Genomic DNA, 22571 nt, shown 5'->3' on the forward strand with positions numbered 1-22571 from the left:
GTGTATGACAACAACAGTGTACCACACAAATGTTGTATCAAGCATAGTTCATACGATGTACTACGTAAGAGGGTCAAAAAAATTAAACACATGTGAATAACTGTAACTAATTGAATTTCATAAGTTATGTTCTAAAACTAACATTCTTTACAGACAAAAAAGCACTAATCATACCTTTCTCACCATATGCAGCGGTCTATACCTAATATCATACTTCTTACAATTTGTAAACCCAATAATCACATTATTCAATTTACAATATTCAGATTAATTACATAATCACTATGCAAATATTACTGTGGCCATAGCCATTGTCCAGATGATTAGAGGTGTAAGGAAGGAGGGGGTTGGTTGAGCCCCCCCTAGACATTCTACGCGAAAGGGACCACTTGCTCTTGCACTAGTGGGGGATGCCTCCTTGGCCCTTCTGCAGCCATGGGGAATAAGGCCCTGGCATAAACAGAGGTGGGGCTATTGCAAGCCACACTTGGACTCCATTTGTGTACCCTCAACTCCATCTTTGGACTAGACAACTATCTGGCAGTATGAAGTCTCCTCTCCCCTCAGCAGCGCTGCGCACACAGTGAACACTGGCAGACCCCACCTTTTTCCTCCCGTGCCTGTGCCTCCCAAGTCCCTTTCTCATGGATGTGCTGAGACAAGATGTTGCGAGCAAACAATGTATTACTTTCATCCTTCCTCAGAGATCACAGTCCTGAGTGTGAGCGAGCTGAAACCTGACTCGTAGTTCATCCATCTCAACAAACCTGCTCCTGCACCTCTCATCCTTGCTGTTGGAAAATGATTGCTTATTCAACCTTGTGCCCCTTCAAAGCTATTCTTTTGATGTAACAGAAGTGTGACCCTGCCTTGCTGACCACCCTAGAGTGCCCCAATAAACCCAGACCCATGTCACAGTATATTCCGTCCTAAACTAACATGTCACTCCACCCACTTCCCGCTCTGATGTGCCAGACCTGACAGCTATCAATCCTGACACCCACAGGTTACCGGAGGAGCAAGACCCCCACACCCTTCACCCCACCAGTGACCCAAAGGGGGATAATGCAAATACATGTGTACAATTTATAAGCATTCAATGAATACTTAAAAGGTATAGTGATATTCATTGTTTATGTCTAGGGTAAGTGTATAGATAAGCTTAGCCAGAGCCACCCACCTTTCCGGACCTGACCCAACCTTCACCTCGCACGGACCAGCCCAGCTGAACCACGTGATGTCCACCCTCCCGCAAAGTCATCAGCCAATCCTGTGGAGCCGGCCCATAAAGAACTATATGTGCACTCCCTCCCTAACCAATGGAAATGTAACTTGTAGACTGTATATAAATAAAGTTACTGATGACACTGTAAACTTTTAAAACATAATGTTTCTGTATTGTTTGCCAGAGCATTCTCGAGGCAGCAGAGTTCTCTGGATGCTGAATCTTACATAAAACGTTTGCTGATTCTCAAAAACCAATTCTCATTCCCTACTGGGCTGTGTCCTTTACTCTGAGTTTTACTTGGTAATGTGGGGAGTGAGCGCCTTCAGAGGCATGCCCTATGGCTAACCACATAATTTAATTTCCAATGTTCATATTCAATACATATGCTCATATTACTGAAGCCTTGGCCATTTTCCAGATAATTGGGGCACAGCCTGTGGCCATGCCCCCAAGAATCTGGACAGTGACCATTGTCACAATCATACAGCCATGCCCCCAAGAATCTCAACACTGGCCATGGTCACAACTATCCTTTTTAGCCATGGTATAACCACTTTACAACAACCAACTTATGTCTTTTTGTTTCAAACACATATATATATATATATACATTCAGTAAAAACAAACTTTGTTAAAGGGACATTATGGTTAAGTTGCACTACTAAAAACCTATGAAATTCAGTAAAAAAAAACTTTGCTAAAGGGACGTTATGGTTCCAAGTAAAACCAAAAAACCCCTGAAATTCACCAGTTATGGTAAGCTAAGCAACCATAACTTGCGCCACCACTGTAACACCCAGGACATCAAAAATGCTTATGCCCGCGGACAGTCGCGGACAACAGCAACACTACCCAAAAACTCAGGGGGTATCTTAAATTGTTATATCATGCCATATGTACACTGCACAAGTTTAAAAACCAGCAGGCAAACACATTATATGTAGTAATACATAAGAAGTGTAACCTATATATGTAACACATCAACCATCCATTTAAATACCATATGTACTAAAATGGAATATACCAAAAGAAGAAAGATAGGCTTCCAACTTAATTACCTCACAGAAACTGCACAACTAGGAGTAACAGCAGAGCTACAAACCAGTAAGAACACAACTTACTAGAAGCTAGTAAGTGTACTTAATTGTTCTCATATATTTCAAAAATTTCTGTATTAGATACAATAAAAGTGATGTATTTTTCTTTTCTCACAGAAATGTCCAGTAATTTGGAGTGGCTGGAGGAGAATTTCCCACGTGAGGAAATGTCTGAAGATAGTGAGCCTAATGGTAGACACTTCTCTATATAAGCCAATTAATAAGCATTATTTTATGTACACTTTACATATATATCTATTTTTTTACAGACCATACAAACATTGAAAATAGTACACCAAAAGATATATTGGATAAGACTCTCCAGCACATGGAAGAAAAAATGGAGATGCTCATGGCAAATTTCAACAATTTGAAAAACTTTGTGGAGGACCACATAAAAGAAAAAAATAGATACCATTGTACCACATGTACCTGTCCCCCCTCTCCATATCCCAGTCAATTATCCCCAAACCCTCTGCACGAAGAGAAAAGTTTTGATGAGACTTCCATCCCTTCATCTCCTCCTATCAATCCTCTTGAAACCCCCAATTCCCCTGTGTTTGTCTCAGTTTCTGCTTCCCTTTCTCTTTCATAAATTTTACATCTATATATAATAAAACAAAAATATTATATGTGTCATAATTCAGTTTGTTTTTGTGTTTTTTGTTTTTAAAAGCAGTTGAGGTGTCCGTGGACAGCGCGGGTGTCCAGGATGTCCGTAATGAAACGAAAATGGAGGTGTCCTAAGGACACTATTAATTGTCCGTAATTTTCGCAGGCAAGTTGAAACTGTTCTAAGAACACACAAGGTGTCCGGGATGTCTGCAATTAACCAAAATGGAGGTGTCCTAAGGACACTATACCTGTCCGTATTGTTCACAGGCAAGTTGAAACTGTTCTAAGAACACACTCAGTGGCGGGATCTCCAATTAACCAAAATGTAGGTGTTCTAGGGAAACTATACCTGTCCGTACTGCCTAAAGAACATCTACGCACATGCGCACCACACCCGTAAATTCTCCAAACATTATGTCTGTCCGTTACTGTTTGCGTCGCTTGTGTCACACTTTTAATTAATTTCAGGACCCAAACACTGTCCGTAGAACACCCACGCACATGCGCACAACCGTTCCCATGCATTTGAGGTCCTGCAGAAATCCGTTCCCTTCGCGGACATGTTGGCGACGCCATTGTGTGACCGCACCCACGCTGAGCATGGGTCCTGAACTGCTGACACTGTCTGGGTCCCTGAACATTTTAAAAGTACCTTTTCGGGCAATCCACAGTATTTTATACTAAAAATGCAAAATATCACATGTTCTAGACAATAACCTTGACTTTCTACATACCTTTTAGAACTTTTTGAGCCCTTTTGGGGTGTATGTAATGTCCGCAGACAGCGCGGGTGTCGGCGAACCGTGCACCAGCACCCCTATAAAAGGCCACAACCCAGAGCTCATCCTCATTGTGTATCTGGTTACCATACAGAACACGGTGTATCTTGCTGCAAATTTTCCAGATTTGTTTCTGAAACCTGATGCCATCCATGGCTCCTGTACTGCCACCTGGTGCTACATCTGCCTCAGCACCACCCCCACCCCCTCCACCACCACCACCTCCACAAGGGCCTGAAGAGGGGAACAGGTGTGATGATGTAGAGGAGGATGAAGAGGATGACGAGGATGAGGTAGTGGAAGTCCCTTCTTCCAGCACTCGCCGTGAGTGTTGGGTGTGGCGGTTATTTACGATTCATGGTAACGTATCCAAGGCATGTGCGAACAAAGTTACCTGCAACAAGTGCAAAATGGTGCTGAGTCACGGAAAGCTTGGTTCGTACAGCTTTGGTACGACTACTATGAAGCGACACCTAAGGTCGTTCTATGGTGGGGCCATTCGCAAGGTTGTACCTTGCAAGGAGCGTAGTATGTTGAGTTCCTCTACTTCATCCTCTGTTTCCGCTCCTCTCACCACAAGAGACACTCCTGTGGGAGAGCGCATCCCTCCAACTGCCTCACAGGCCATTCACAATTCTGATGACCCTTACCTTTCGAGGGTCACAGTTTTGTGTATGTACTGCAACACAGTACTGTGCAGGGGGGAGAGACTTCAAAGTGCTTTTGAGACTCTGGTCTCAGAGCACGAGAAGACCTGCCCACTACCTAAGTAAGGCCCACCCTACATCTTCCTCTCTCCATCCTTCCTTTCTTATCCTTGTGGTTGGTGTCCCGCCTTACCCCCCTTTCCCCCCCTCTCCTAGTGTGTTGTGTGTAAAAAAACCAAAACAAATATAAAACAACAAATCTGAAATAAAAAGGCTCTTTTCAGAGCCGCCTTTCACAGTCTAAAAATAGAAGTGACAAATAAATGGTGCAGGGCCCTGTGCATTTTTTTTAGAAGTCCGCGGACAGTTCGCGAACATCTAAAATTTTGGGGTGCTGCCCTATCAAAATCATTGTACTTTTATCTGGGAGGAAAAGGTGGCTCTGAAAAGAGCCTTTTGGTGAGTTTTTTTGTATTAGAAAATCTTGAAATAGGGAACACCTAGTGAAAAATTGATAGCTATAATTCCACAAAAGGACGCAATACATTTTGTACATTTCTCAAAAAAATGTGATTACCAGCATAAGTAAGATGGACTCCATCTCTGCGAAAAATGTTTGTGCTACGAAACATAATATTTTCATTGTGAAAAGAGGACATGCCAACATCTCCTAGAAAGGCATAAAAAGCCTTATTAACATTCCACCTTGCTTTCTCCATTTGTGGACCAAATGAAGAAGAACACAGCCACATTTGTCTCTGTGCAATACGAGAAAATATTACTTGAGAATGTGGAAACATTTCCATGACCTTCCCAAGTCCTTCTTTCATCGCAAATTGCAAAGAAATTCCTGACACATGTCCTAAACTGTTCCCACCACAATGAATTATAATTATGTCTGGATGAAGTTCTGTCTCCAAACTAGCACAGAGAGGTACCAAGTCTAGCCACTTCATTCCATGCACTCCATGCCAGTGCACTTCCACATGAGGCAATCCAAGATCTGCAGCTACTCCACAGCGTTTTGCATGCACCTCCAACCAATGTGTCCATGAGTCTCCCAAAATCCACACAATCTGTTTTCTAAAACACACAGCCATAGCTAACTGTTCCTCTCTCAGGAAAAATACCTTCTGACAAACTCTCTATTTACACAACACACCCACCAAACTTTACTGACCAATCAATTGCTCTGCTCATTCTCATGTGCATGCCTCTCCACCCCAAAATCCCAAAATCCCTGTATACAATACATGGTGTCCACGAACTACCGCCATTTCCGCGGACATATCGTAACCTCCACAGCCCTTCTACCATTTCCACTTCACTCTCTGTGCCATTCCCTCATTGGATACAGCTAAACAGTCACACAACCATCCACCAATCACATCCACCAATCACATCTAACTGCATCATCAGAGTTCAGCACTTCAAATGTACTGTAGATTACTCTGAGTACAAGTCTCATATCATTGGAAAGCACCTACTACAAAAACTACTGTGTAAGTCTCCAAGATTTCTACTTGCAGCTGCATGCATATCCACATACATGAATACAAACTACAGGTATGCATATTTTCTGCACAGTACATGTACATCTCTTGTAAAAGAATATAAACAGAGTAACTGCCACTTAACCTATATAGCCTATAAAATGAACTTATTGTTATTTTTTCCATCTACTATAATCAACTGTCACTTCCAAACATATCTACTATCTAAACAATTTTTTACACACAACAGTATAATTGTAGAAAAACACTAAGTAGTGTATTATAAAATTACACACAGCCAGGATAAGGTTATGCACCTTCATACACTCACAAAGATAGACACTATTATTGAAAAACTCCCAACTGCAATAACACCATTGCCTGTAAATCACATCCTTCTGATTTATTACCCACACCTTCACAAATACATACATTCAATGCTTTTCTAAACAGTAGCTGCCATTTACCTTATACAAATTGCAAAATAAGTATATCAATATTTCTTCTGTCTCCTAACATTCAATAACACAGCCTTAAAAAAACATGCAAGTTTCATACACTTCCTATTCTACTCTTTTGCAAATCATGTTGCGCTAACATGTTTAAAATAAAATATAAAGACTGCACATAGTCAAAGGAAACTGCATGCTATATACACACAAAATTACTAACTTCTTTCCTTTACAATTACAGTGAAGACCACTCTCCTGAAAAGCAACAGAATCCGAAGTACAAACAACAACTCAGAAGAAACCTAATCATTCCACACAAAAAAGTAAGTACAATACTACCATAATATTCTTACTGCTACTCAAACACACTGTGTGTTTGATTCATGGTATTTGTGCACCAAAAAAAAAGATTAGTGCACCATTCTGCCCACAAATCCCCTTTTGTTAAACAGGGATTTGCAGGCAGAATGCCGCACAAATCCCTGTTTTTCAGCGCACAAATGACATAACTCAGCCTCTAGAATGTTAGTATTGCAGAACAAACAACTGTTTTAATTCTATACCATTAGATTTAGTATTTGTGCTTCTCCTCACCACTAGCTTACTTTCTACTGTCATCTGAACCCCAGTATAGTAACACACAAATACAAGAATAGCCTTCCCAACTAGTTGTAGCTGCCCAATGCACAATCACACACCATCACATACATCTCTACCATCATACTCAGACACTCATGCACACAGCACACATGCATCGCAGAACAGCCCAACCCATACCTTCTTTATTTTTTTTAACAGAGCCCAAAGAATCCCTACCAAAAAGCAAGTACGTAGAAAACAACATAGAAATATAGCAAATGAAAAAAGAAGTGTCTGAAATAAGCATCCATCTCTAGCAGAATGTGTACAAAAAGTTCAAACAAAACAGCTAATTCAATCATTTAGCAAAACAAAACATGCTTCAAGTACAGAAACTCTGCCTCCTCTATCAAAATGTAAAACGAAAAAGAAAACTATTATCAAGAATTCAGCTTCCACAATTGCTAAAACTGCTTCTATAAATCTTGATATAATGGCAAGTAAGCATACCAAAAAAAAGTATTTTAGCAAAAATGTTCCGCCACAGAGTCCTTCAGAATCTTATAAAAAACAGGAGAGACATCATACACAACCCTTAAAACCTACCGTAGAAAATTAATCTTAGAAGATTTGATAGACAGTGCAATCCTTCTCAAAAGAAAATTATTTATTTTAGTGTTAAACAGAATGAAACCACTAACAAAACTAATTACTAAATTACAAAAAAGACTACTCAATAAACGAAATATCAACAAAAATAACTTCTTAAATATCTGTGGAGGTGAATGGAGTCACACCACAATCACAGTACCATATTTTAATGAAGAAGCATCCAAACAAAAGCAAGGACTACAAGGACATTCATTAGCCTGCATTTCAGGACCTATTTGCAAAAGCACCTTCAATCATATCAAAACGATAGCAACACATCATCCAACTATAAGAAATCTAGTCTATAAACGGTACTGTGCTAAAAGTCCTGCTTTAGCACTAGCCAATTTAAATAACAATCTTCTACATGGTACAGCCAAAGAACTACTTGAAGAAATTGACCATGTCCAGAAATACAAAACCATGTGTGTGTGTTGCCGCAGAACTTTTTACATAACTATCACAAAACCTATAGACATAACATACAAAATAGAGGACAATGAAGATACTAAATGGTTTGAATTAGCACTCTACCTTATAGCAGAAAACAAATATGACATAACTGACCCCTTAATACTTTGCAGTTACTGCACTAAAAAACTTGACAACAACCAAACTCCCTCACGCGCTATCACAAATAACTTGGAATTATTCCTACTACCAAAACCCCTACAACACCTCAATTTATATGAGAGCATCATAATTCAAACAGTGCACCCATTTCAAGCAATAATACGCCTTCAACCAAAAACAGTAAAATTACCTCCCTCTGAATTGGTGAAAGGCATTTTGTGGCAAAGTAGTTTATTTACCATTAGATCTGACAGAAAATGTGCACACTCTAGGAGTGCAACGTCCAATAGAACAATCTTTAATTATCTTAGTAAATGGTGTATCAACAAAAGACAAAGAAATTTGGCAACAACTTGTCGACTTACATAAAGTAAGACAAGCCTTGCAATAACTAAAAGACAATAATGAGTACTTCAAAGAAATAAATATTGAAGAAAACTTAAGGGGAACAAATGAAATAATTCAAGAGTCACGAGAAACTGGTCAATTTGAACTTCTGGATCCAGCTGCAGTATCCAATATTTTAGACCATTATACAATTCATCCATTGCACTCTAAAGACAGCATAGATGATGCACTAGAAACGTTCCAAATGCAACAAACCAAAGGATCACCAATGAGCATATAGGGAAAAGGTATAGAAGCATGTGCTTTTCCTCTGCTATTTTCTACTGGCAAAGGAGGAAGATATGATGATAGACCCACTCAGATAACAGCATCAGAATACCGCTCATTATGAATGTATTCTGAAGATCCCAGATTTAGACAAAATGTGGAATACATATTACACCTACTCTTTGAAAGTGAACTACAACTCTATGTTACGGAGTTGCAGACATATTGAAATCGGGAACCCACTTTCAAAATATGTCAGCTACGCAAAAAAAAGATGAGGTTGTACAATCAAGTATTACAAATCTGTTTGGAAACATGCATGGTATAAATGAATACTGGTTCTGACGTCACAGAGATGTACGTTGTATGATCAGAAACCTTGGACCACCCACTTGGTTGGTTACATTAAGTTGTGCAGAATATGCATGGGAAGATTTACATGATTTCCTAGGCATATTAAACAAAAACAAAACAAACATAGATATAGTAACACCTGAAGAACTTTGCTCTCTAGATCCTGTTAATGTTTCTAGATATTTCCACCATCATTTCATTGCTATGCTGCACCTTATTTGTAATAAAACTGTTCCTCCACTCGGAGAAGTGCAACACTTCTTTTGGAGAAAAGAATACCAACCCAGAGGAGCACCACATATCCACATGCTTTTATGGAGTAAAGATGCTCCTAAATTTGGTCAGGACAGTGATGCCACTGTTTTGCAGTTCATCCAAAAATATATCACTTGTGAAATCCCTTCACAAACGACAGTAGTGACCTTAATGCACAAATTGTACAATTTCAAAGACACACATGTGGCCAATATTGTCGTCGCAAATACAAAAAGAAAGGGAAAAAAATCACCAAATGCCGCTTTGGTTTCCCTAGACCAGTTACAGAAACAGGTGAAGTAAACAACTTCATGTCTTCAGTTAGACATAGTGTTAAAGGTAAATCACCTAAGAACACGTATTACATAAAAAGAAGAGAAGAATCAAAATATATCAATGATTACAATGAAATCATTGCCCGCTTATGGAATGCAAAAATAGATGAGCAGTACATTACAGACCATTCCACTGCAGTTGCACGATATGTTACAGCCTATTTAACAAAAGCAGAAAAAACAGAGCATCAAGGCCTCTGGAATGACCTTTCATCAGACAAAACACTCAGGCCGATTCATGGAATAAATGTGCGCCGAAAATTCCGGCGCAGAGGGGCCTATACGTGCGCTGCGCCGAAAAATAGCGAAAAGCGCAGGGAAACCAGCGCACGTCGATTCATGGAAGTCCGTGCGTAAGAAAAGCATAGGACGTGCGCTGAAAAAGTGCGCGGCGCACGCCGGCGCACAGGTCAACCAACGGCGTGCGCCACGGCCACTGCGCTATCACTCCGAGCGCAGCGCACAGCTCTAAAGTAGGCGGAACACAGGGCGGGACACTCGGAATGGGGAATAAAATGGGGCACAACACTCGGAATGGGGAAGAATGTGGGCGGCACGGGGAAGTACAGGAGGCAAGTGCGCGGAACGCCCACACGCTCTCCGGCAACAGGTATTCATGGATTCGAACAGGGCAAAACAGCACTCGATCAAACCAGCGCACAGGCCCAAAAACGTACGCCACAAGTAAGCAGGCGGTAGCGTTCCGACGCACTTAACGAAAGTGCGCCAAAACCTGCGCCAACAAATACCACCCACATACAGCAATGGGCCATACCGTGACCCCAAAGGACAAATGAGGTGCAAAGGTGTACCCCATTAACACGGACACCCACTGTTCAACAATTCGCGCGTGTGTGTACAACGGGTTGCGCGAGAAGTCACTCGCGCGATTGCCCTGGGTACGTGTATCCCGGGGTGCGGAGAAGTCCCACACGCGATTGCCCTGGCCACGTCGATATCAGGGGTGCGTGCGAAGTTCCACACGCGAAAAGCCAGGGTACGTCAATTACAGGGGTGCGCGGGAAGTTTCACACGCGAAAAGCTAGGCTACGGGAATTCCAGGGGTGCGCGTGAAATCCTACACGCGAAAAACTAGGGTACGTCATTTACAGGGGTGCGCGGGAAGTTTCACACGCGAATAGGCTGGGCGCGTGTATTACAGGGGTGCGCGGGAAGTCCCACACGCGATTACAGCAGGGTACGTGTATTTCAGGGGTGCGCGGGAATTTCCACACGCGAATAGGCTGGGCGCGTGTATTTCAGGGGTGCGCGGGAAGTCCCACACGCGAAAAGCCAGGGTACGTCCATTACAGGGGTGCGCGGGAAGTTTCACACGCGAAAAGCTAGGCTACGGGAATTGCAGGGGTGTGCGGGAAGTCCCACACGCGAAAAGCCAGGGTACGTCCATTACAGGGGTGCGCGTGAAGTTTCACACGCGAAAAGCTAGGCTACGGGAATTGCAGGGGTGCGCGGGAAGTCCCACACGCGAAAAGCCAGGGTACGTCCATTACAGGGGTGCGCGGGAAGTTTCACACGCGAAAAGCTAGGCTACGGGAATTCCAGGGGTGCGCGGGAAGTCCCACACGCGAAAAGCCAGGGTACATCCATTACAGGGGTGCGCGTGAAGTTTCACACGCGAAAAGCTAGGCTACGGGAATTGCAGGGGTGCGCGGGAAGTCCCACACGCGAAAAGCCAGGGTACGTCCATTACAGGGGTGCGCGTGAAGTTTCACACGCGAAAAGCTAGGCTACGGGAATTGCAGGGGTGCGCGGGAAGTCCCACACGCGAAAAGCCAGGGTACGTCCATTACAGGGGTGCGCGGGAAGTTTCACACGCGAAAAGCTAGGCTACGGGAATTGCAGGGGTGCGCGGGAAGTCCCACACGCGAAAAGCCAGGGTACGTCCATTACAGGGGTGCGCGTGAAGTTTCACACGCGAAAAGCTAGGCTACGGGAATTGCAGCGGTGCGCGGGAATTTCCACACGCGAATAGCCTGGGCGCGTGTATTTCAGGGGTGCGCGGGAATTATCACACGCAATTTGGCTTGGTACGTGTATTACAGGGGTGCGTGCGAAGTTACACACGCGATTAGGCTGGGTGGGTCCTGTCACCCTCGACGGCCCCTGCAGGCAGCCCACAAAACAGGGGACTACCCTGCACACCTGCTCATGTCTCCCACCACCCCCACCCCCCACCATCCAGGGGCAGCCTCCACCAGGCCCCCACTCATGTCTCCCACCACCCCCACCCCCCACCATCCAGGGGCACCCTCCACCAGGCCCCCACTCATGTCTCCCACCACCCCCACCCCCCACCATCCAGGGGCACCCTCCACCAGGCCCCCACTCATGTCTCCCACCACCCCCACCCCCCACCATCCAGGGGCACCCTCCACCAGGCCCCCACTCATGTCACCCACCACCCCCACCCCCCAGCAGTGCAGGGGCACCCTCCACCAGGCCCCCACTCATGTCTCCCACCACCCCACCCCCCCGCCACCAGGGGCACCCTCCACCAGGCCCCCACTCATGTCTCCCACCACCCCCACCCCCCCGCCACCAGGGGCAGCCTCCACCAGGCCCCCACCCATGTCTCCCACCACCCCCACCCCCCAGCAGTGCAGGGGCACCCTCCACCAGGCCCCCACTCATGTCTCCCACCACCCCCACCCCCCAGCAGTGCAGGGACAGCCTCCACCAGGCCCCCACCCATGTCCCCTATCACCCCCACCCCCCAGCAGTGCAGGGGCAGCCTCCACCAGGCCCCCACTCATGTCCCCTATCACCCCCACCCCCCTGCCACCAGGGGCACCCTCCACCAGGCCCCCACTCATGTCTCCCACCACCCCCACCCCCCCGCCACCAGGGGCAGCCTCCACCAGGCCCCCACCCATGTCCCCTATCACCCCCACCCCCCAGCAGTGCAGGGGCAGCCTCCACCAGGCCCCCACTCATGTCCCCTATCACCCCCACCCCCCCGCCACCAGGGGCACCCTCCACCAGGCCCCCACTCATGTCTCCCACCACCCCCACCCCCCCGCCACCAGGGGCAGCCTCCACCAGGCCCCCACCCATGTCTCCCACCACCCCCACCCCCCAGCAGTGCAGGGGCACCCTCCACCAGGCCCCCACTCATGTCTCCCACCACCCCCACCCCCCAGCAGTGCAGGGGCAGCCTCCACCAGGCCCCCACCCATGTCCCCTATCACCCCCACCCCCCAGCAGTGCAGGGGCACCCTCCACCAGGCCCCCACTCATGTCTCCCACCACCCCCACCCCCCCAGTCACCATGTGCACCCTCCACCAGGCCCCCACTCATGTCTCCCACCACCCCCACCACCCCCGCCACCAGGGGCACCCTCCACCAGGCCCCCACTCATGTCACCCACCACCCCCACCCCCCCAGTCACCATGTGCACCCTCCACCAGGCCCCCACTCATGTCTCCCACCACCCCCACCCCCCCGCCACCAGGGGCACCCTCCACCAGGCCCCCACTCATGTCACCAACCACCCCCACCCCCCCGCCACCAGGGGCACCCTCCACCAGGCCCCCACTCATGTCCCCGTGCACCCCCACCCCCCAGCAGTGCAGGGGCACCCTCCACCAGGCCCCCACTCATGTCTCCCACCACCCCCACCCCCCCGCCACCAGGAGCAGCCTCCACCAGGCCCCCACCCATGCCCCCCACCACCCCCACCCCCCAGCCACCAGGGGCAGCCTCCACCAGGCCCCCACTCATGTCTCCCACCGCCCCCACCCTCCCGCCACCAGGGGCAGCCTCCACCAGGCCCCCACTCATGTCCCCTATCACCCCCACCCCCCCGCCACCAGGGACACCCTCCACCAGGCCCCCACTCATGTCACCCACCACCCCCACCCCCCAGCAGTGCAGGGGCAGCCTCCACCAGGCCCCCACCCATGTCTCCCACCACCCCCACCCCCCAGCAGTGCAGGGGCACCCTCCACCAGGCCCCCACTCATGTCTCCCACCACCCCCACCCCCCAGCAGTGCAGGGGCAGACTCCACCAGGCCCCCACCCATGTCCCCTATCACCCCCACCCCCCAGCAGTGCAGGGGCAGCCTCCACCAGGCCCCCACTCATGTCCCCTATCACCCCCACCCCCCCGCCACCAGGGGCAGCCTCCACCAGGCCCCCACCCATGCCCCCCACCACCCCCACCCCCCTGCCACCAGGGGCAGCCTCCACCAGGCCCCCACTCATGTCTACCACCACCCCCACCCCCCCCGCAGTCAGGGGCACCTGCCAGAAGGCCCCCACCCATGTCTACCACCACCCCCCCCGCAGTCAGGGGCACCTACCAGAAGGCCCCCACCCATGTACCATCCATGTCCACCTTCACCTGGGTCACAACCCCACACAATCATGACCGTAATGGACAGTCTGCCCTGCAAGAATTCCCAAACAACTATCCCATCCACCCACATATCAAACACAATGACATGTGACACACCCAATGTAAATCATATGAATGAACACATGTCTGTCACACACAGATGTTGCAAGTGAATGTCCAAACACCCCACATGTCATGCATGAAAGCAATGAGATGATACAACACATTGAAGGATCAAATGAAAATGTATTAAAAATAAACAAGGATGGTAAAAATAAAAAATAACAATAAACAAGCAATGCAAACTAAATAATAAAAAAGTACAACCAAAAAAATCAGGAACACTAATTTACAAAAATAAAGTAAAATAGGGGTCCAAAGTCAAAGTCCAAAATTAAATCCAAGTACAAACGAAAGAAGAAACACATTGCCTCATGTGAAAAATTAAAATAAATATTAACATCCCTCAAACTATCAACATGATGATCCGGGTCCATGAGCCCTAATAAATGAAACCTAACTATTTACACTAAGTAAGAAAATGTCTATATACAAAAATGTGGTGCATTGTCCTTTGGCAACCAAATAATAACATTAAAACAAAGGAAACCTAACTACAAGTAAACTACAGAACTATATACAAAGGCGGCGGGCAAGTCCTGTGGCTCACTGATTGTTGTTCCGGGCCAGGGCATCATCGAACTCCAGCTCGATGTCCCGGAGGCGGCCCCGTTCCACAGCCCCGAGGGTCCGCAGGGACGCCGATGTACCCACCTCCAACTCCCTGCGGATGGCCTCGAGGCACTCGGCCCGCCTCAGGGCCCTCCGCATGGAGTTCTCCGCCCTGATCATAGCGAGCCGCGCCTCTTCCGCCCGCCGCCGCTCCGCATCTATGGCATGGCCCAACCGCTGCCACACGGAAGCCACTTGACGTCCAGGGTCCTCCTGCCCTCCGGCTGATGCCTGCCCCTCTGATGGTGATGGCCCCGAGCCATCAAGGCTCCCACCTTCTTCCTCCTGCTGCTGACGTGCTGGTGCCGGTGCCCTGACACCTGCTGCCTGCACATCCTCCATTGTTTGGGGTGCTGTTGTTGCGGTGGCCACCCCTGCTGGACTCACGACTCCCGACTGGGGCAGGGATGTGTCCTCCACCAGCCTGGCCCCATCGTCAGCGGCAGCTCCACAGGGCACCCAGGTGACAGGTGGGTAGGAAGATGGCACGGAGGACGACTGGCGCATAGGGGGTTCAGGTGAGGAGGGGGTCGGAACAAGGCCCAGTGTATGGAGGAACACAGCCTGGTCTCCCTGAGAATGGGTCCGGACGTGGGCAACCCTGCTGGTGCAAGATGATGCAGACACAGGACCGGGGACAGGATTACACACAGGCACCTCCGCGGCGGCCTGTGCTGCCTCCTGTCCCTGCCCCTGTGCTGCACCACTAGCACCAGTGGAATGCCCACCTCCAGACCCCATCTCAGTCCCTTGCACGGCCTCCTCCTCCACCAAACCCACCACCAACCTGGATGACTCCCTGCCATCTTCCGCCGCGGAACCCTGTGGGGTCTCAGCTGCCCCTTCTGCTGCCGAGGAGTCCAACTTCCTCCTGCGCCTCCTGGACCTCCCCTCGGCAGCTGCGACCTGGGACACAGCACCGGACTCCTCACTCCCCGACGAGATGACAACAGGGGAGGGGAGCCGGGCCTTGCGTCTCCGGCTGGCGGTGGCATCCCTGCCGCTGTGCTCCACAGCACCTTCTCCGCCCTCCACATCAGATGACGCTGCAGGCAGGGAGAGACAGGAGACAGGCATCAGGACACTGTACAATTGACTCACACACATAACAGTTGTACAAGAGTGGCATTGTCATACTCCAGGCCTGGCATCACAATCCCCAACACACTTGTCTCCTCAACGCACACACATGAGTCATTCAACAGCCATATTGCTACAGCCCGCTACATACATTCACATACAGCAGCATGAGCAGACAAAGGTGAGCCACACATCACATGATACACACGGACTCAAATACACATGCACACATGCAAAGCACACATCCAAGCATGTGTACCACTCCGCAAACTGTCAGTCATGAGATGAACATCCATGTCACATTTGCAATTCACTCTCCAACATGACAGTGTCACCTGCATCCATGTAGCAACACTGTTGCAACCTTCACAACTACACACACGCACACGCTGCAGACTAATGCACCTGGAATCAACATCCATGTGTCACACCACAAGCATGCCAACTCACATGCACAGTCAAACACATGTGCCCACACACAAGCATTTGCACTGCAAGCACACACACACACACATGCACCATCCTTGTCTCACACATCACAGGCACACATGTGCTTGTCTCACAGCCCTGCACACACACATTTATACATGGCCAAACAAAGACATGTGCAACATGCACACTCCTGGCACACCACCACACACACAGCTTACAATCAGTATGCATGTACACTCACCGCTCGACTCCAGACGGGTCTGCCTCCCAAGGACCTGGACATGGAGCGCTGGGGATATGCGTTCCAGGACCAGAAGTTCATCTTGCGACAAGTGGCCCCGCCGCCCCTTGGCATCCACTGCCTTCACGAGGCGCCGGGCCTTGTTCAGGGTCCTGGACCTGTAGTCCTCCCAGCGCTTCTTGACTTGATGGAATTCTCGGACTGCCACCCCCTCTGCGTTGATGGCAGTCACAATGTCCGTCCAGATCCTGGTCCGTCCTTCCTTGTCGAGGCGCATCCGTCCGTAGAGGGCATCATACTGCCCCAGGACTCGCTCCACCAGGACACCAACTTCGGTGGCACTGAAGCTGGTGCCCCTCTGCCTCCCTGGCCGGGGGTTGCCAGTCGTGCCAGATGTTGTGCTCCCTGACATGGCAACCCCAGAGGCAGGAGTGGGTGGGCAACTGGGTCCTGGGGCTGGGCTGTGGAGCGATGGTACGGCTGTCGGGAGTCTTCGGTTCCAGCAGGGGTGGTCACAGCAACTGCACCCCTGGCTGATGTGCAGGCAGCAAACAGCAGGGCACGTGGGCAGCAGGCAGTCAGGCAGCAGCAGATGGCAGGTGGGAGCGTGCTCGGGGCTCTGGGGGGCAGGATTCCGGCCTTCGGGGCAGGAGCGTGGTCTTCCGTGTGTGAACGCGTGGCCAGCTTGATACGGAGTGAATTGGCACGTGAAAATCATGCACGTCTGCGTGGAATCCGAGGAAAGGCCGAGTAAGCACGTCAGCACTCGTACGCGATTTCATTGGTCCAAAGGGCCAGGCGCGTAAGCGCGTCTATAACGCACGGCCGTTTCCCAACCCGCGTGATTGGTCCAAAGGGCCAGGCGCGTAAGCGCGTCTATAACGCATGGCCGTTTCCCAACCCGCGTGATTGGTCCAAAGGGCCAGGCGCGTAAGCGCGTCTATAACGCACGGCCGTTTCCCAACCCGCGTGATTGGTCCAAAGGGCCAGGCGCGTAAGCGCGTCTATAACGCACGGCCGTTTCCCAACCCGCGTGATTGGTCCAAAGGGCCAGGCGCGTAAGCGCGTCTATAACGCACGGCCGTTTCCCAACCCGCGTGATTGGTCCAAAGGGCCAGGCGCGTAAGCGCGCCTATGACGCACGGGTGTTTCCCAACCCACGTGAAAAAAATACACGTGCCGCGCGAGCGCGTCAGCACGCGTACCCGATTTCATTGGTCCAAAGGCACACAGCGAGTAATCGCATATTCAACAGCGCGCGTGAAAAACGCCCGGTTACCATTTACATCTGAATACAATTACAATATTAATAACGTACATTTAACCTGGTAAACCTCGAGCATGTAGTCACACACGCTCGGCCACGACACGTGCAAAATTACAACAGGCAATACGGAAAGACGTACGCCTGCAGGAAGCAGGCGTACTTGACCCGGCACGTCTAAATATTCACGTGAAAACATCCTACAAGCTCAGTGCAAAGATGAACATACCATTCCTAGCAGCAGTGGCTGTGGGTTACCAAAGGAGGAGGAGGAGGAGAGTCAGGGCCAGAATTTTCTCACCCAGAACCAGCCTATTCGGGATGCCTGATGACCAGGTGTATGGGAGGTACAGGTTTCCAGCACACATCATACTGGACCTGGTCAGTGAGTGGGAGGATGACCTCACATCACCCACCCTGTGCTCCCAAGCACTCAGCCCCCTGCAGAAGGTCCTCAATGTACTGCACTTCTTGGGCACTGGATCTTTTCAGCGGACAAGTGCCATAGTGGGTGGTGTGTCACAGGCCACGCAGTCACGCTGTCTACACCAGGTCTTGAACATCATCACTGCACGGCCATCAGTCCGCAGGCACATATATCTCCCCAGGACTCCTGCAGAAAGGCGGGCGTGCATCCAGGAATTCTATGGTGTGGCTCAATTCCCCAAAGTGCTTGGTGCAATTGACTGCACCCATGTGGCTCTACGTCCCCCCAGGGCAACAGAGCACATCTATAGAAACCGCAAGCACTGGAATTCCATCAACGTGCAAGTTGTATGCAATGCCAAGGGAATCATCACATCAGTATATGCCAACTATCCCGGGTCCACCCACGACAGCTTCATCTACAGAATGTCTACCCTAAGCCGGGACCTAGAGGCTGGCCGGCATGGAGATACATGGCTGCTTGGTGAGCATGAATGCCACTGCACATGCATGCATGTCAGATACAGGGTCATGTCACAACACCACTAATGATACCCATCACCACCTCCGCAGGGGACAGTGCCTACCCTATCAGCCCCCACATGATGACCCCAATCCGGAACCCCACCACGCCACCCGAGGTAAGGTACAACACAGCCCACATTGCAACACGGGGCATAGTGGAGCGCACATTCGGAGTGCTGAAGTCACGCTTTCGCTCCCTTGACCGTTCTGGCGGGCAGCTGTTATATGCTCCCCCACTAGTGTGCAGGATCATAGTGGCAGCATGTGTCCTGCACAACGTTGCAACACGCCGGGGCCTGCCCGTGGACATGGTGGTGCCCCCACATCCACAACCACATGCACGCCCGCTGCGCATGGGAGGGGAAAGGGCACGGGGGGAGGCAGCCCGTACGCAACTGGTGGCCAACTTCTTCACCTAGGAATCACAGTGCTGGCTAGTGCACACTGCTCTGGCACATACCATCTGACGATCAATGATGACACTACCTGACAATGTCACAAAATTTCTTGACAATAAACTGTCAGAAACACATCAGCCTGAGATTGTTAACATGGAAGTGTCACTATGTGTGCACCCCTACCTACACATACACCAGCAATGCATAACTATGAAAAGACACAACTCCATTCATCAAATATGCATTGGCACAGGCGAATTGCTACATGACAACATTGCCATGTCACCCAATCCCTTCACAGTCCCGCCACAGAGGACACCATGTCATGGTATGTGAGAGCAAACAAACTGACCCTCACAACATGACACCGGTGTCACAAATTGCAGTGCCCCAAATGGAACATAGCCGCACTTGAACAGCTAACCGTGATGGAGGCACTACTACACACCTGTGTAAGAGTCATTTCAATCAAATTACACACCAACCCACCCTGAAGCCCACCAAAACAAGACACAATGCATGTAATCAATGGTAGTCTCAATACCTGATTGTGCTGGTATGTCCTCACCGTCCAGATGTACAGTGATGGCGCCACGCAAAAGTGTCACTGCACATCTACCGACATGTAGTCTGACTCCAGAGAGTATGCCCGTGTGAAGAACTGTGTGAAATACCAGAAAAACATGAGTAACATATGTAAGTTGAGGCACATATCAAACCATCATGCATAGTTAGGTGCAACAACAATTTACACTATGAATGTCTACACAGTATTGACTATGGACTGCCCAACAGCTCATGGGAGTCCAATGTCACCGTGTAATTTGCTGTCACTTGGGCACACCCTTTGCAAGCCCATGGAAACGGAAGCAGGAGGGGTGTGGATGCCAGGTACCCAAGCATCGAAACCAAACTCAGGACAAGCCTGCATGTGCCCAGCCACAATACAGTGTATGCCCAGGTACCCACACAAGGCAACACACTTGAAAAAGAAAAATATGATAAGAAAAAATGGCCATGAAAGGGCCGGCGGGGAGGGGGGGGCCACCTATGAGGTCCGAGGACAGGATGCACGCCACAATCCACCTGTGTGGATCATGGGAAGTAAAAACACCCCATAGGCTCGTGGCCCACACGGCTACTCTGTTGTGGGAGATGAGTCGCTATCGCTCTGGCCAGACCCTGCAGCTGACTCAGGAGGTGGGGGAGCTGCCTCAGAAGATGGTGTGACAATGGGAGGCAGCCCACGCAAAGCCCGAGTTTGCTCCTCCATGGCTGCAAGCAGGCGGGTCTGGAAGGTCTGGTTCTGGATTATAATCATGCGGAGGTCCCCATGCAGTAACTTCCGGGATGACCTGACCTCCGCACGAGTTGCCTGCATCTCGGCCGAGAGCGTCCGTGTCAGACGCTCCAGCTGCTCCTCTGTCCTTCTATGGGATGAAGCCTCAAGCTCTGACAGGGTCGACCTGAGGTGATGGAATTCTTCCCTCAGACCTTCCCTGTGGCGCTGGGACTCCATGGAAAGTGATTCCCGCAGAGTCGCCAGTCCTGCCCGCCTGTCCATGTTGGACGCCAACATGTCCTCCCTGTGTGCCTGGCAGTTGGACTCTGTAGCCTGCTCCAGTCGCTCCATCAGCCTTTCTGGGGGGACAATGGAAGTGGCCACCCTATCCATGGCCTGTGCAATCATCTCGGATGATGCTGCCTGTTGGGTGGCCATACCGTAGATGGATTGCTCCCAAGCGGTATTGCCAGGTGGCATACGGCCACCACGTTGGCGGGCACCACACCTGCCTGGGGCAAGGCGGACTGCGCCTTGCTGTGCCGGCAAAGCCTCAGGCTGCAGGACTGCATTCCCTCTCTGATCTGCAGCCCCAGGAACAGGATCAGAGATTGTGTGGTGTGGCCCTGCATCCGTAACCACCGGAGGCTGAGCTGCCGACACTGACATCCCCATTGAGGGCAATAACCCGGCTGCAGGTGGGTCGGACAGAGGAGATTCTCTCCCAAGAACACTCACCTGCGACTGCACATAGGTGTCATCCTCCGAGTCTACACCTGAATACTGCTCGGGGGAGGAACCCCCAGAGACACCCCTCGACAGCACGACCTGCAGCACTTGTGGGTTTTCACCCACAAACACACCACGTCCCTCACTTGTGGAAGGTCGGCCCGGGTTGCCCTCCTGGGACGGCTCCACCACCACATCCCCAGCATCAACAAGTGCGTCGTCCCCTGCAAAGACATGAAAGAGAGAAATGGAAACAGGCATTAGCACCATGGCATACAACAAGGGCTGATGAACAACAGAGCCAGTAGTTCAATGACACATGTCCCACATGACTGGGAAACCTCCTATGCATTCACCATCACTGGGTCTGGAGGGGAGGCTCAGGGCACACAATGATGACACAGAGAATGGAGAGCAACGCCTGCTCCCCATGCTGCCTAGCACTGGCATCACACATTGGCCGGTGATTGCCATGTCAAATGCACATGCCATCACACACATGGCATGTGACATAGCCACCAAGTGAAGAGGGAGAGGAGGGCAACTCATTTGGATTTTGGCCACTCTGGTCCTGACATTGCTTCATCACATCAAGAAGTTAACATGTTGGACATGGATCTGCTAGTCCCAATTGGCCACGATGCACAGTGCCTTGTCAACATTAACAAAATGCAGTAAACAATGAGATTCCACCTCCCCATCACCTGTAATGGATTCATATAGCATTCGTGAAGCACCTGTACAGAAATGTATGAAGGTACAGCGGAGCACTGAGGGGTGGTGGGGCAGAAGGGGATGCCATTCAACAATCCTACTGGTGCTGGTGTCATTCATGTAACGCAAGTGCAGAGGTGGGTGGCACAATGAAGTGCAAGGGGAAGTTGCGGCTGGAAGTGCTGTACAAGGTAAGTAGGACTTAACGTCGAGGGCAGATGGTGGTAGGCGCAGACAAGTACTGGGGGGGTGGCCTATAGGGGTACAGAGACAGTCATGCAGTGCTGTGGGCTCGGAGGGGACAGGGGAGGTACACACTGCATCTGGCTCGGCAAGGTCCTTGCAGATTTCAATGTGTCCTGCAGAGTTGTCAGATGCCGCAGATATGTGCCCTTGGATTGGGGCTCTCATCTTGGTGAGAAGGGTGAGACGCTATTGCCTTTAGAGCAGGCGGCAGGCCAGTTTGCCAGAGGATGAGCATGATGCAGGCCATTTCCTCTCTGCCACCCGGCACCTGTGTTTTGGGTTCACAAGATCCGAGTCATGCCAGGAGTCAGCATTGGCATGGGGCTTCAGGCGGATTGTCATGACCGTGGCAAAGACATCCAGTGTACCTGACATAGAGTGGAGCATGGAGTGGGCCCTGTCAGGATGGGAGTGAGCCTAAGGGGGAGCTGGATGGGGGGGAGATTTTGGCAGCATAAGCCTCGACTGAC

The sequence above is a fragment of the Ambystoma mexicanum genome, chromosome 10, assembly GCF_040938575.1.
Source record: "Ambystoma mexicanum isolate Mex_15411 chromosome 10, UKY_AmexF1_1, whole genome shotgun sequence".
Taxonomy (NCBI): domain Eukaryota; kingdom Metazoa; phylum Chordata; class Amphibia; order Caudata; family Ambystomatidae; genus Ambystoma; species Ambystoma mexicanum.